Source organism: Pholcus phalangioides, unplaced genomic scaffold, assembly GCF_987345545.1.
Source record: "Pholcus phalangioides strain wild (caught in Gottingen) unplaced genomic scaffold, Ppha-v1.0 ptg000015l_1, whole genome shotgun sequence".
In the NCBI taxonomy this organism is placed as follows: domain Eukaryota; kingdom Metazoa; phylum Arthropoda; class Arachnida; order Araneae; family Pholcidae; genus Pholcus; species Pholcus phalangioides.
The window spans coordinates 102,928,845-102,942,773 of NW_028301608.1; the positions used below are offsets into that span (position 1 = coordinate 102,928,845).

A 13,929-nucleotide genomic window follows, 5' to 3' on the forward strand; every position below is an offset into this window, starting at 1 on the left:
ATATCGAACGCTCATTTCCTTAACAAAGACACTGAAGTACTCGCACGCTGATAAGCTACTGATTTCCATCGATCTTATAAGCCGAGCAAATGAACCAGAAGCTTCATTGATTAAATAGTTGGAACACATTATTCTATCCCTAATGTACTCAGGATCGAAATTACTGATCATCCATTAGTAAATGAACGAGAAGTTCAGTTTAGAGTCTAATTCTTTTTATATGTTATCTGAGATCCCGAACGAGTTCGAAGCCGTCTCTCTGATAAATTCTTCTCATTTCAGACGTACGAACGGTATAAAAAAGTTTTCACACATCATGTTGACATAATTGGAGTATTTTAGTTTCGCTCACACGATTAAATAACATTTTATCTCGAATGAAAAACACAATACGTGTGCGCGCGTGTATGTGTGTGATTTTAGGATATTTATTATGTTCAATATTTTTTGATCGAGCTTTATTCTCCATAATGAAAACATGATTTTCTAAGGCACCAGACTCAGAAGTACTGCCAAGCCATAGTCTGTCACCTTAGAAAAAGTCTTAAAATGATGAGTTTATATTTTCTAAATGGCAAACTTTGTTTTAATTGCCAAAAATAATTTTATTAAATCATTTGTAGAATTTAATTTACAAAATCCAAAAATATTTTCTATTTTCTCCCATGCCCCGAGTAGAGACAAAGATTATAGATGAGTTAGTAGGAAAACAAATATTTAGTAAACCTTGAAACACTTGGAACTAGTTTTTATATTATCGCATTATAGCTGATGTTTTAGGCCCGCAACAAATTAAAATTCGTAACCATACAAATGAACGTGGTTTCAGCTATTTGTCTGTTTCATCGAGAGTTTTTCAAGTGGGAACGAAATATTAAAAAAAAATGTAGTCTTGCTTTTTTTGTTTCCTCCCAACGTTTCACGCTTAGTGAACTACATTTAGTAATTATAATCTATGCATTCGCTGATAAAGTCTTCAATCGTACCAAGTATTGGACATTGGAGAAAGAAAGGTCATCTTGTCTCCTCTGGGACAAGATATCCCTCAATATCTTGACCTGAGGAAAAAAACCGTCTATCTCAAAATGAAGTTCTTTAAGTAATTCATGGACAAGGGATTTCGACTTTAGAGATAGATCCCTGTATACATTTAAACCCAAATATTTAATTTTATTTACTTCTTGAATTAAATCACGATAACAATGAGGTTCAAAATCACAAGCAAGGGTTTGAAGTTTAAAATTTAAATGTAAATCAGTTTGTATGAGATTAAAAATTAATGATCTTTTTTCTAAATTTAATTTTAAATTATTATCTCGGAACCATTTTTGAATCAAAATCAAGTCGTGACCAATATGGTTTTTGAGAGCGTCAGCACATCACATGCATATCTTAAAACAACATCATCGGCATAAGTGTCATGGAACCGTAAAATTACAATTTGCATAAATCATTAAATACTAGAAAAAGCAAAGGACTCAATATAGTTCCTTGTGGGATTCCTGTATTTATTTGAATATAATTACTCAAATAATCCTGTATTTTGACTCGCTGTTCTCCATTTCATAGATGTGAAGCGAATCATATTACATATCCTAGTACCCTTAACATTATTCTCCCATTATCGTTGTCCTAGTTTATAATATCTAACAGTACAATATGCAACTACGACGCACACACACGCGAGCACGTTCGCGTTTTTTCCGATCATTTATGAGAATCCATACGTAATTTCTCTTATATTAAATATGAAAATTCTTATTCCATAACATTTGAGTTATTGTGCATACACACTCTCTGTGAATATTCGATTCCAATATATATAAAAGCATATCATATAAACTTCAAAAACAATTTCTATCGCTATAGTATGCAGAAAAATAATTAGAAAGCGATGAGGGGAAAAAACGAAATGGAATATAACTTTCAGTTATTAAAAAAAAGAAGGTTTATTTTTTTGCAATACAGGAATCTAATATCTTCTAGATCTGTTTGTTGCATGTTGCTCGAACCGAAACTTTTAATTACAATATATCACGAACATTAAATATTTTTCCTCTCTTTCTCTCTTCTAATAACAAAATAAAAAAATATGCTGTTTAACTAAGTTTGTCTCTTAAAAAATACCCCAGTAAAACCCCATTTTTTTGTTGTTTTTCTTTTGGATCATTAGCTCCAGAAGCGTATTATTAATAATTCGGTAAAAATTAATTTTTCTCTTCCTTATAATGTTGAACAAGGTCATCATTTTTGCGTAACAAAAAGAGCAAAATGATAATAGAAGAAAAAAAGAGATTATCGAAAAATATTTATTTAAAGCGGGAAAAAAAAACTCATAAACAAATGAACCGCAAAAAATATGCATATAGTGTGCGGTAAGCAAATGCAAGCTCATCTATCAGATTTTATTTTGAAAGTTCTAAGCATAACATTTTCATTGACCTGGAAGAGAGAGAAAAAAACAAACTTTTCTCTTATTTTGTAAAAACTGTTGATCGATTTCTATAAAACATTCATTTATTTGAGAAAGCAAAAAATATATATATTTTTTGTGTATAATTTTTCTTTCTTTGTTCGAAAACATTGGAGAAAGTTTTTCCTTTTTTAAATATATATGTGAATTCCAAGATCCCTGGAGAATTCTATATATATATATTTTTTTTTGTTTCCGACACTTTCTGCAGTTGGTTTTCTCACTGCGGATGGACGAAAAACTCTGGAGATTGTTCACTGACGGATGAAGCATCCTCCATTTAATGTCGGAGGACATATGCTCCAATAGATGTATCGCTATCACAACTTCGCAAGATTTTTCATTTTATTCTTATTTATTTCAGGAATGACGGAGACATTTTATGCTCATGGCTCTGTTTGCGTTCTTCACATTTTACTTTACGCATCTTCTCCACTTTCGATGTTCAATATAAAAATGTGTACTTTATTTTTTATTTTATTATTTTGAAATTCTCTTCTCTTTTCAATAGAGTATTTTATGGACGCATTCACTAGGAAAAATCTCTGTTTGCTTTTCTGAAAGTCTTAAGGACTGATTGCTCTTTTTTTTCTGTAATACTCTGTATATATTTCAGTCACGTCTCTTAAATTAGCATTTTGTGAAGTTTCTGCTACAAAGACTTTTCTTCACTCATGCTCGATAAGTAATAAGGGATAAATAATGCAAGAGCTGCCTTCTAGAACAGTTGCTGGCGTGTAAATATAGTAAGACACCATGAAATGTGTTGAACGGGGAAAAAATAAAATATACTGTTTATAAGGAATTCTAGGGAAATATAATAAGAGTGATTTTTCTATTCATATTACTATACAGTATATAAAGGGAATACATATTACTCAGGCTATGAAAAATTGATTACGCAGCCGACATGTCTGCAAACGGCGACTTTAGAATCGTTCATTAAATTACGAAACATTTTCAAATGAAGCAAGGTTTAAACAAATCCACATCGATGAAGTTAAAAAATACCAAACTAACAAGATTTATTATCTCCTAACAGTAGTTCCTAATTTTTATAATCATACTGCATATTTCATATACAGGGTTGCCAAAAAGTCTTGAGAAACTTCAAAAATTCATAAAAACCGGAAAAATAACCGAAATAAAAACGGTTTGCATGGTTAGCATCGCTAGGTCACGTGAATTTCTTTAAGACAGGGAAAAGATAACTCAAAAAAACAGCCGATAAGTGACGTTGACGTGCACAATTAAAAGAAAAGATACGCAAATAACGAACAGAATGCCTCTCCAAATCGTTTATTACAGCAGTATGTGTTCCACATGAACACCACCACAGGGGATAACACATTGCAGGCGAGTCACAAATCCAGCAACGAAAGAGTGCAGCAGGTCAACATGGTTTACAACGGTGAACTGATTGTGGATAAGGAGCGCAAGTTCTTATAACCGTCTCATTTGCATATAAACATGGGGAATTTTTTTTTGCTTCCCTCGGGAGAGACAGGGCAACAACTTTTTGATTGGAACTGTTAAAGAGACCGTATAAAAATTTAATTTTTTTAACTTTATATTATCTTTTCCTTTCATTCGAACGGCATTCAAAATAATGGACGACATCCTTTGAAACATTTTTTTGTAATTGAATGTTGTCTCCACAAAAAATGGTTCAATGACTAGCCATTGAGCAACGATAATAAAGTTCACCCTGTATATAAAAACTCATATTTATTTATATATTTCATATCGGGTCTCTGCTAATACTGCCTATGTCCCTGATCCATTAAAAAAAATGTCATAGACTGTTTAAAGCAGAAAATACGTGTAGTTCGTTAGTTTATTCTGAAGTATTATGGAGCATTATCACATGGCGATGAAAATCAGATCATACTATATAAAGTGCAGTGAATTCATATTCCAGAGTCAATAGTTGAAGTGATCTCTATACACGATGAAGATTTCTAGATGGTATAAACCGGATGGGAGATAATGCATCGAGTGCTAAAGCCTCCACTACTCCACTCGCTTGAATAAGCAGAATTTGAGTGTCATACTCAGAATAGGATTGATTAAATTCGAACCTTTAATCCTTTCGATGCGTGATCAATACATTTTCTGTCGATCAACTGTACAAGTAGGCTTGATCGTATATTAATAGAAACTTGATATTCATCGGAATTTCACATAGTGAAATAGTTAAATTGGTTCACTAGAGGTCGAATAAAGAACCTCGTTTATAGGTTCGAGAGAAACAGAATTGCAAAGTGTCGACTATCATACATTAGTTTAATTATTCATATTATTAGCTTTATGCTTCCCTAAGTATTTACGAGCGAAGCTATAAAGTTGCGGCAATGGCTTTATGAAAAGTTATAGAAGAAACTGTGATTCAAAAAATCAGTTTCGTCATTAAGTCACTTGGTGGAATTCAAATTTCTGAGTAATTAGCTAGTCTGCAAAATATTTCCCAATACCCACTTTTCCTCCTATTTATTTATTTTTGCCAGTCCACAAACTATTCCAATTTATTTGTTTCTTGCCGGTCCACAAGCTTTTTCTACTTATTTTTCATCCTATTCATTTATGTTTTGTATGTTCACAAATTACATCTCGCTCTCCCCCATTCATGTTTTAATTTAATTTTTTTTTCTATTTATTTTCTTTTTGTCAATCTGCAATTTCTCCTATTTATTTTCTTTTTGCCGGTTCACAAATTGCTTCTACTAATGATTATTTCCCTTATTTATATACTTTTTGGTAGTCAGAAAATTATTACTCTACTACTGTATTTTTTTCTCCCAAGTATTTTTTGCCGGACCGCAAACTTTTCTCATTTAGTTCTTTTTTTTAGTGTACAAATTGTATTTCTTCCATTTATTTATATTTGCTGGCTCACAAATTACTCTCCTCTGTCTATTATGAATTTATGGTCCTCAAATTGCTTCTATTTCTTTTTGTGCCAGTCGATTGATAATATTTTTTACATATATTTTTGCCGGACCGCACACAGAAATTAATTATTATCATTAATTATTTCGATTTCTTTGTTTTTTGTTAGACCTCAAATTATTATGTATTTGTTTATCTTTTATTCAACCTTTTTATTCTATTTATCTTTTTATTGTGGGGACGCAGATTATTTCTACTGATTTTTTCGATATTTATTTATTTATTTGTTTTTGTTGGTCTGTTAATTACTTCAACAATTAATGTTTCTCCCATTTGTTTTTTGCCAGTCAGGAAATTGCAAATACTATACAAATTTTTTCTAATATTCTTTTCCCAGATTTTGGCAGCGAAATCGTTGAACTACTTTTTCCAGTTCACAGTTGCAGATAAGGTTAAAGAATAGCTATAGTAGATTGCATGCGAATTGACAATGCGGTAATCGCACCTGAAATCCGGGGATGAATAACTATTCAAATTAAATCAACAAGTCAAATTGAAAAATCAGAATAATAAATGCAAATGTACAAAATATAGTCGTAGACACTTTATATGATAGAATAGAAGTTAATGACTAAAATTATCTTCAGTTTAGGAGACTTTAAATGCTTGCACCATTAAACACTTTGAAGTATATGGATGATACCCAAATAGGCACAAATCGCGATTCTTACCCTTTTAGTGACTAAATAAAGCTTACCTCTATAAATTCTCAATCTCTCTAGCATGTTAACTCCAAGTTTCCATTAACCAATTAAAGGTTATTTTTATGTTAAATAGCTTCGCTAGAGAGCGTTTTCGGTTGATGAGTTGAGAGAGAGAGAGAGAGGTGGGCCTTTGCAATGTATGAATATAAGCCTAGTTACACGTTCATGCAGGGGATGAAAGAGGAGGCCAAAAATGAAGATCTTTGGCCCGAAGCCAATTAGTTTGTTCTTTGTTGAAGTGAGTGTGTGTATGTATATATATACGTACATCCAATCTTAAAATTTTAACGTTTTACGAATTTCCGTAACCAGGTTCATTTAGGGAACATAAAAGCTCGGGCACGAGAGAAAACGTTGTTCTCTTTACTCTGGTGTTACGATAGGCAATTAGCACTTCAACACACACACTCATATACACAGTTGAGCGAACTTTGAACATGTAAACCCTGAATTGTTATGAAGTACGTGTGTAGAAAAGTATTAGTTTTATTACTTTTCCCATCGCCCAACCCCCCTTGAGAAATGCTTGCTTTTGTACGAAGATAGATGCAGTTAATGTTTTCGAGTTTTCTGCTGTAATGACTTTAATCGAGCCGTGCAGAAATTTTTCTGATGATTTATAAAACTATCGGATATTACCCATTATAAGACTTTTATACTAGAGGGGAAAAATGAATGTAAAAAAAGAATACAGGGCTGTTAGTCATTAATTTGAGAGCTATTCCGGCTGAGATCCCAAAACAAAATTCTCTAAGTAGCACATTAATTACACGTGAATTAATTAATACTATTTTCCATACTTATTCTGAAAGATTTTACGCATAATTAATATAAACCCAGAGTGGTTTATTAATCTTCATAATGACCGATTTTAGAGATGTAAAATTTTCAAATCTGGAAAATTATAAAAATGAATATTGATTCCAAATTCTCGAAGGTCAATAGACTCTCGATTATCCGGTACACTTTCTAGTACACTGGTGTGGAAAATTAAAGAATAATCGACAAAAGGCGAAGTATTAGGTGGGGAATAACGTTCTTGCCAGAAAACTTATTGCTTGGAAAAAGGAAACGGCGAAAATATCCTTTCGGAAGAAATTCATAGAAAAGATTATTCCACGGTGATCCCACCAGAGACAGACAATATCACCTTCTTTTGTGTCAGTGTGCGTTTAGCGACCTTTTTCGCACTCGCACCGGACAATTTCCAACTGGGTTATAGAAGGGAATGTCCACAGTAGAAACAGTGTCCTACTCTGTTCTGGCACATGCAGTGAACTCTCCTAAGACGGAAAGGAATTTATATCTTAGCTTCGAATTCAAATCTTAGCTTCGTATCGATTTTGAAATTCAGAGATCCAGTGTTCGCATCCGTTTTAATATTTTTGCGGCTTACAAACTTCAAACCGCATAAAAAAACCGGATACTTGATTATTAAATGACTTAGCTCAATTTAGCGTTAAAATTAATGAATAGCAGTCCTGTATTTCGCACAAAAGAATGTTTTAGCGTTCAATCTTCAGAGTTTGCACCAGGAGTTCAGAATTACCCTGTTTATTCATTGCATGTACAAAGAATTCTGCGGCAGTGATTTCCAATTCAACGGATTCCATGACCGAAGAATAAACAAATTAAATATTTTATCAGTAGAGACTCGTTCCTTTCATTTCGTTGACGCTGTTCCCGCGTAAACTACAGTGATATTGAATTCAGAATTCCCTTCACCTATGTATGCAATCAGCTCACGATACTCACGAGTCATAGAATAGGGGACGGCTGGTCAATCAATGTTCAAGCGACTGTCCAGACATTTTTAGTGATCTTTTCCGCGTCCTGTCTGTGGAATGCAGCTGCTGCCGCCGCTGCAAACTCGAAAACAAGGTTCGAAGCTATCGCTAAACTCGAATGGCCCACGTTAGGGAAGTGGAACCATAAAACGGAAATGTTACACGCTCGAAATCATGGATGGAAACAACTTTTATGGCCGGCCATATACATGGAGCGGGAAATAGAAATTGCTCTCAAACGAATGTCGCGAAGCCTGGAATTATTTGAAGTTTCTAGAAAGTTTGGTTATTCTTCTGTGAATTGAACATGATGGAAATTTGGGTGTAATGTACAAGGAATTTTCGGCTCGGCTGAAATTGAATTGGTTGCCTTGTTTGGACTGTTAACGCATTGAGAAATTTCGCTCGAGTCCGGAGGTATGCTACGTTGATTATACAGATTCCGGTATAAACGATGCAGTTCACAGATGAACATTTCATTTGAGTACTTTCAGCTGTGAAACTACTAAATTCATAACTTTTCTCGACAGATTTTATTATCCTACAAGGTAATGTATTTAAAGTCGTTCTTTGGTTTCGTTACATCTACAACACCGGAATGTCACATTCACTAGGTAATATTTTGAATGTATTAACTATATGGTTATGTGAACCAAATACTATTTTGAAATCTCTGATGATTCTGAACATATGGTAGGAGCCCAATTAGTGTAAGTCAATGAACATTAAAAATTAGATAAAAGTATTTTTTTATTCCGTGTCAGTACACTGTAAGTTGCTCTATTAGCTTTTGCAATAGAAGCACGGCGATTGGAATGCTTTGGCAACTGAAAGTTTTTAGCAATGAATAGGCATTGGTAATAAGAAGATTTTTAGAATACTTGACTTACAATGATTGGCTTTTAAGCTCTCCATATACAATATTTACAAAAGTTTCCAAATGTTTTGAAATATTTATCATGTGCGTCTCTGATTTCGTTTGATAAATACACATGGTTTCACATTTTTAAGATTGGTGAAAGTAATTTATGTGACACAAGTACACAAATACTTTCACGGTTATAAAAACTGAATCGTCGGCTATGGAATCGATATTGAGAAAGATGTACTCTCCACTTGTTAATACACTGAAAACTGGCTGATTATGTAGAGATAGTGGTTTCTGTAAAAATTTCATCTCTGCCACTACCGGGACTCGAACCCGACCGAGTACTCTATCAACTATAAGCTGTAGTTACAGATAGAATATTTCCCTTGAATCATGCCCATATAAAATTACGTGCTGAATAGTACCGTGAGGTGTGGACGTTTACAACAATCGGCTAATGGCTCGTAAAGGACATCAAGGCCAAATACCTTTATTCGGGCGGCATTTCCTATCTGTCTTCATAGCTTAGTTGATAAAAGCACCCGGCCAACGTTCGAGGCACCCGGGTTCGAGATGCGGTAGAGACAAAGACAATTTTTTTTCTCTAAAAATCCGTATATCTAAATAAACAGTCAGTTTTTAGTACATCTTGTATTGAATCGATATTTTTTGACTTGAAGAGGGATGGCACTAATGGGGGCTCATCAGATTCTCAAGAGAGTGATCAATCATATTTCAGCAAATCAAACTATTTGGAAACCTCTCCGTTATTCTGACATATTTTATCATTTTTTGGAAAAAACAGTCCGTTTCATTATAGCGTCCGATACAATGGGTTACAAGTGCTTCCCGATTTACCCCATTTTATTTTTCGCCAAGTAGAAGTCATTTCTGCTCCGACTTTTCTGCAAAAAAGCGCAAAATCAGAGTTTTTCGGTTACTTAAATTGTGTTTGACCTTAAACTTCGAGATTGGGGAATTTCATTCGTATGTCACGCATTTTCATTGCAACTACTTATATTGTATATGAGAATTTCCTATCGATCCGTGAAACATTTTGACCGATTCATATAGGCACTACATAATCTAAATTTATTTAACTATTAGTTAGGGGGTGCGGTGGGGCAGGTCGATAAGATACTGGACTAAAGTACCAAAGGATGTTTGGAGGAGTCACGAGTTCAATACCCGGTTCGTCCATGCCAGATGCTTTCCTGACGCACAGGGGTACAACAAAAACGGGGCGGATAACTCAATAGTCCCGGGCTCTTAGTTGATTTATACGATCCATCTCGGAAGCCCAGGCGACTCAAGTTTGAGTCACAAACCATAGGTTAAGAATCCCTAACGTAGACTGCAAATTCAACGAATCTCATTCTTCACTTAAAGCTCGTGTGCACTGAACGGAACCGTACATGGGCGGTCGGACGTAACTTAGACCAAACCTCACAATTACTCACACTGCCACCAGATGGCGATTTATCCAAGCATGATGCCATCCTAAATTAAAATATGATTCTTTCTTGAATTCATCTTCCCCTCCGCCAGCTGTTGAAAAAAACCTTCGTGTGGATAGTAGGGAATGCATCAACCTTCGGGGTTCGCTATAGTAAAAGCCTGGTATACAAGTATTCGATCATGCGAGTTGATCGTGAATACTTGATAAAAAATTAAAAATATGCATATTTTTAGTAGATTCATATAAGCAGACGTATTTCGAACTCCACTCAAAATACATAGATAAATATTCATATAAGCCACTAATGCTGATCCTAACTAAAAGTACAAAATATACAGTAAATGAACTTTTTCGTTTCATACACGGGATACGTTGGGGGAAAAAAGTGATTTTTTTTTTCGTTTTCCACTTCCGAATGAAAACTATAAATATGCATTTCTTTCTCATTTTTAATACAAGACACAACTCATCAAAATAAATGCATAGACGTTATTGAATGGATTTTAAGCAGAAAATATTCCTAAAGAAATGAAATCTCAGTACTTCGAATTGAGAAGAGATAGATAAAAAAAATAATAAAAATTCAACGGTAAGGAATGAGTCATTGCATATCATCAAAAACTTGACTTTCAAGATTTTAGGGGGGGAGGGGGATTGTCTCAGTCATATATTCTCAGTATTTTACAGAGAAATTACCAGGAACACAAAGAGATATAGGAAAAAAAAGGCTAATAAAAAATATTTCACGAACAATTTTCAAGGGTATTCTTTCCCCATTTTTTAATATTTTCCAGGCTTTTCTTCATCGTACAATGTAGAGCTTAGATGAGTAATAATAAGGTGGAGAACATCACTTCAACCAACAGCCCTACGGGGCTTACCAATTTATATTCAAATTTTCGCATCCTCTTATTCTTTGAAGCTTAGAGAAATAAAGTAAGGAAAAAAAAAATAATAGAATATCTAATTTTCTCTCTCGTGGTCTTTTCCCTCATTTTTATTTTTTGTTCTGTGCCTCGTAATTTTCCCTCTCTTCTTATGTTCTTTACAACATGTCTGTGACTTAAAATTATTCACTTCCAATTTTAAAGAATTGTGACACGGGAGTTTGTCCGGAGAAATTTTTACGTAGATAGTAATCTGATGAAGTCATGCAAATTTAATGACACGAAACCGGGAGAAAAACTCTGGAAAGAAATTCCATATAATTTTTGTACTGGTTGAATGTGCGTTGGTGGATTTTGAAATAGCGTAAAAGAAAAAAGATGGAATTTTTTTATCTTTTGAGACTATTTATGAAATCGTCATAGAATTTAAATTCGTTTTTTTATGAATTTGTTATTTTCAATAAATTGTGTCTGGAATACATTAATGTGTTTTATCCGATTGTAAAGTACACATCTTTTTAGGCTGAAGAAAACTTTTTAACAATAAAATACTATTCAAAAACACTTTTTTGATTGGATTTTTTTGTGCAGTAATCAAGGACAGTCCAAGCCATTTAATGTGATCACATCCAGACTCGGGGTTGATGATAACAATAACCGAATGATAACTTTATACGAAAAAGTCCCGTTTGCAAGTACGATGACAACACATCCCGTTTGGTCAGATGTGCGTATGGTAAACTATTATTGATAAAATGGGACACCTATTTTTATTCACCACATGATCGGTTTAACAACGCTGCAGAATTTTTTTTTTGTGACGTCTAATGTAATTGCATTTAATCTAGATTCTAACAAGAAAAGCCCAACGTGCTCTTTCGTTTGTACAAAAAAAGTACTTTATTAAACCATGTACTGCATATCAGTGCTCTTCAATTTATTTAAAGCTGTGGATCGGTGGAAGTAATTAAATAAATTTGTAGTAGAAATATGGATAGAATCGGACTGGTGTAGTCCCTGCAGAAATGTGAGAAATGATTTGCGGGCTGAAAAAAATAAACAAATGAAAAAATAATATGAGGGCAGGCCAAAAATAGTGAAACCGTACACGTCTCCAGAACAGGACAAGCAAAAATATGTAAATATAAAAAATAATAATAAACTAATCTGTGGATCTAAATTTGTGGACCGACAAAAACTAAATAAATGGAAAATATATATAATTCGCAAGCTGCAGAAAATAAATGAAAGAATTTATTGTCAAACCGGTAAAAGAGTAATAAATGGAAATAACTAGCAGACCGGCCCGGCAAAAAATAGGCAAAATTAATGGGAGTTATAATTAGAAAACCAATATAAAATAAATAAATCGAGAAAATAATATGAGGACCAGCAAAAAATAAATGATTGAGGGAATTAATTTATGGGCCGTCCCGGCAACAAATGAATAAATAGGGGAAATAATTTTGGTTCCGGCAGAGGGTTAAATAAATGAGGAGAAAAAAAATTGCGAACCGGTTAAAAAAAGAAATACAATTCCTGGATCTGCTGATGGCTAAAACAGAAATAAAAACCAGTATATATGGAAACTATAATATTTAATACATAAATCTGGCTTTATTTAGTGGCTATTTGTGTATTGGTCAGTTGAAGAGCACTTCTTTGTACAATGATTTGCTTTTGCATAGTCTTGGAAATTTTTTAAACAAATTTTTCGAAGCATTTTAGGTAAATTTTCTATAAATTACGAAATACAGTTGAATCTCATTATAATGAACTTTAAAAAACCGGAGAAATCACATCGTTATAACGAAATTTTGTTTCTATGTAAGCTTAAGTATGGGATTGGGAAAGTTTTCGTGTAAAAGATATTTTCGATATAACGGTATTCGTTAAAACGGAATCAGACTGTAGTGTTTTTTTCTTCAGAAGCATTGTCCATTCAATATTTCTGAATATGCATAAATCTGTTGGTTTCAAAACTGATAGAAGTTGTATTTCGGATAGTTAAGTAAATGACCATTGCATATAGGCCCTATAGAAAAATTTGAGGAATTTTCTTCAAAAAAGAAATTTTTTTCCTTGATAATAATTATTTTTGTTTCGAATTCCATTCAAGAGCATTAGATCTTAATCTCACTGATATTTTTTAAATAAATCTTTTTAATGTTATTAAAATAATTTTTAATGTTTTTTATAAATGATTTCTATAATGTTTTTTAAATAAAGTTATTTTATTTCAGCTATATATATATATACTTTTATTAATCTATTTGATTTACGAATTATCTCGCATGTACAGTAATTTGTCTTTCATAATCTGCAATTTCAACGAGTATCATTAAAATCTATTCACATAAAAAATTATTGATTTGGACAGCATAGTTAAAACAGAATTTTAGTATTATGAATACTAGTTATTTTTCATAAAACTAACTTACTTTATTCTCTAGAGTCATAAATAAATCAGAAAAAGAAATATTCAACGAAAAAAATAAATCTGAAATTGCTACTAATTCTATGAATGTCCTGTTTTACTAATTAACTTTTGGTAGAAGAACAAAATATATGTTAAATTTTGATAATCACTTCGGATGTTGAAAATCATAATTTATTTCTTGATGTAAATATTTCGTATATTAAATGAAAATTCTTAAGATATTTTTAAAGAAAACAACAAAATTACATTAACAATTAAATACATTTTGAAATTACGATTTGTGTATCAAAATAATGATTTGGTTACTACTACTCTCCGATTAACTTACTTAGAAGTGGAAATAATGGATAAAAGAAATATAC

At 32.8% G+C, this 13,929-nt stretch overlaps 1 protein-coding gene across 2 annotated transcripts in view; it reads right to left on the bottom strand.

The window, feature by feature from the left end:
- LOC149077222 (adhesion molecule nephrin-like) overlaps positions 1 to 13,929 on the bottom strand; it is a 151,548-nt gene that overhangs the window by 123,916 nt on the left and 13,703 nt on the right. The gene's annotated exons all lie outside the window — the stretch shown is intronic.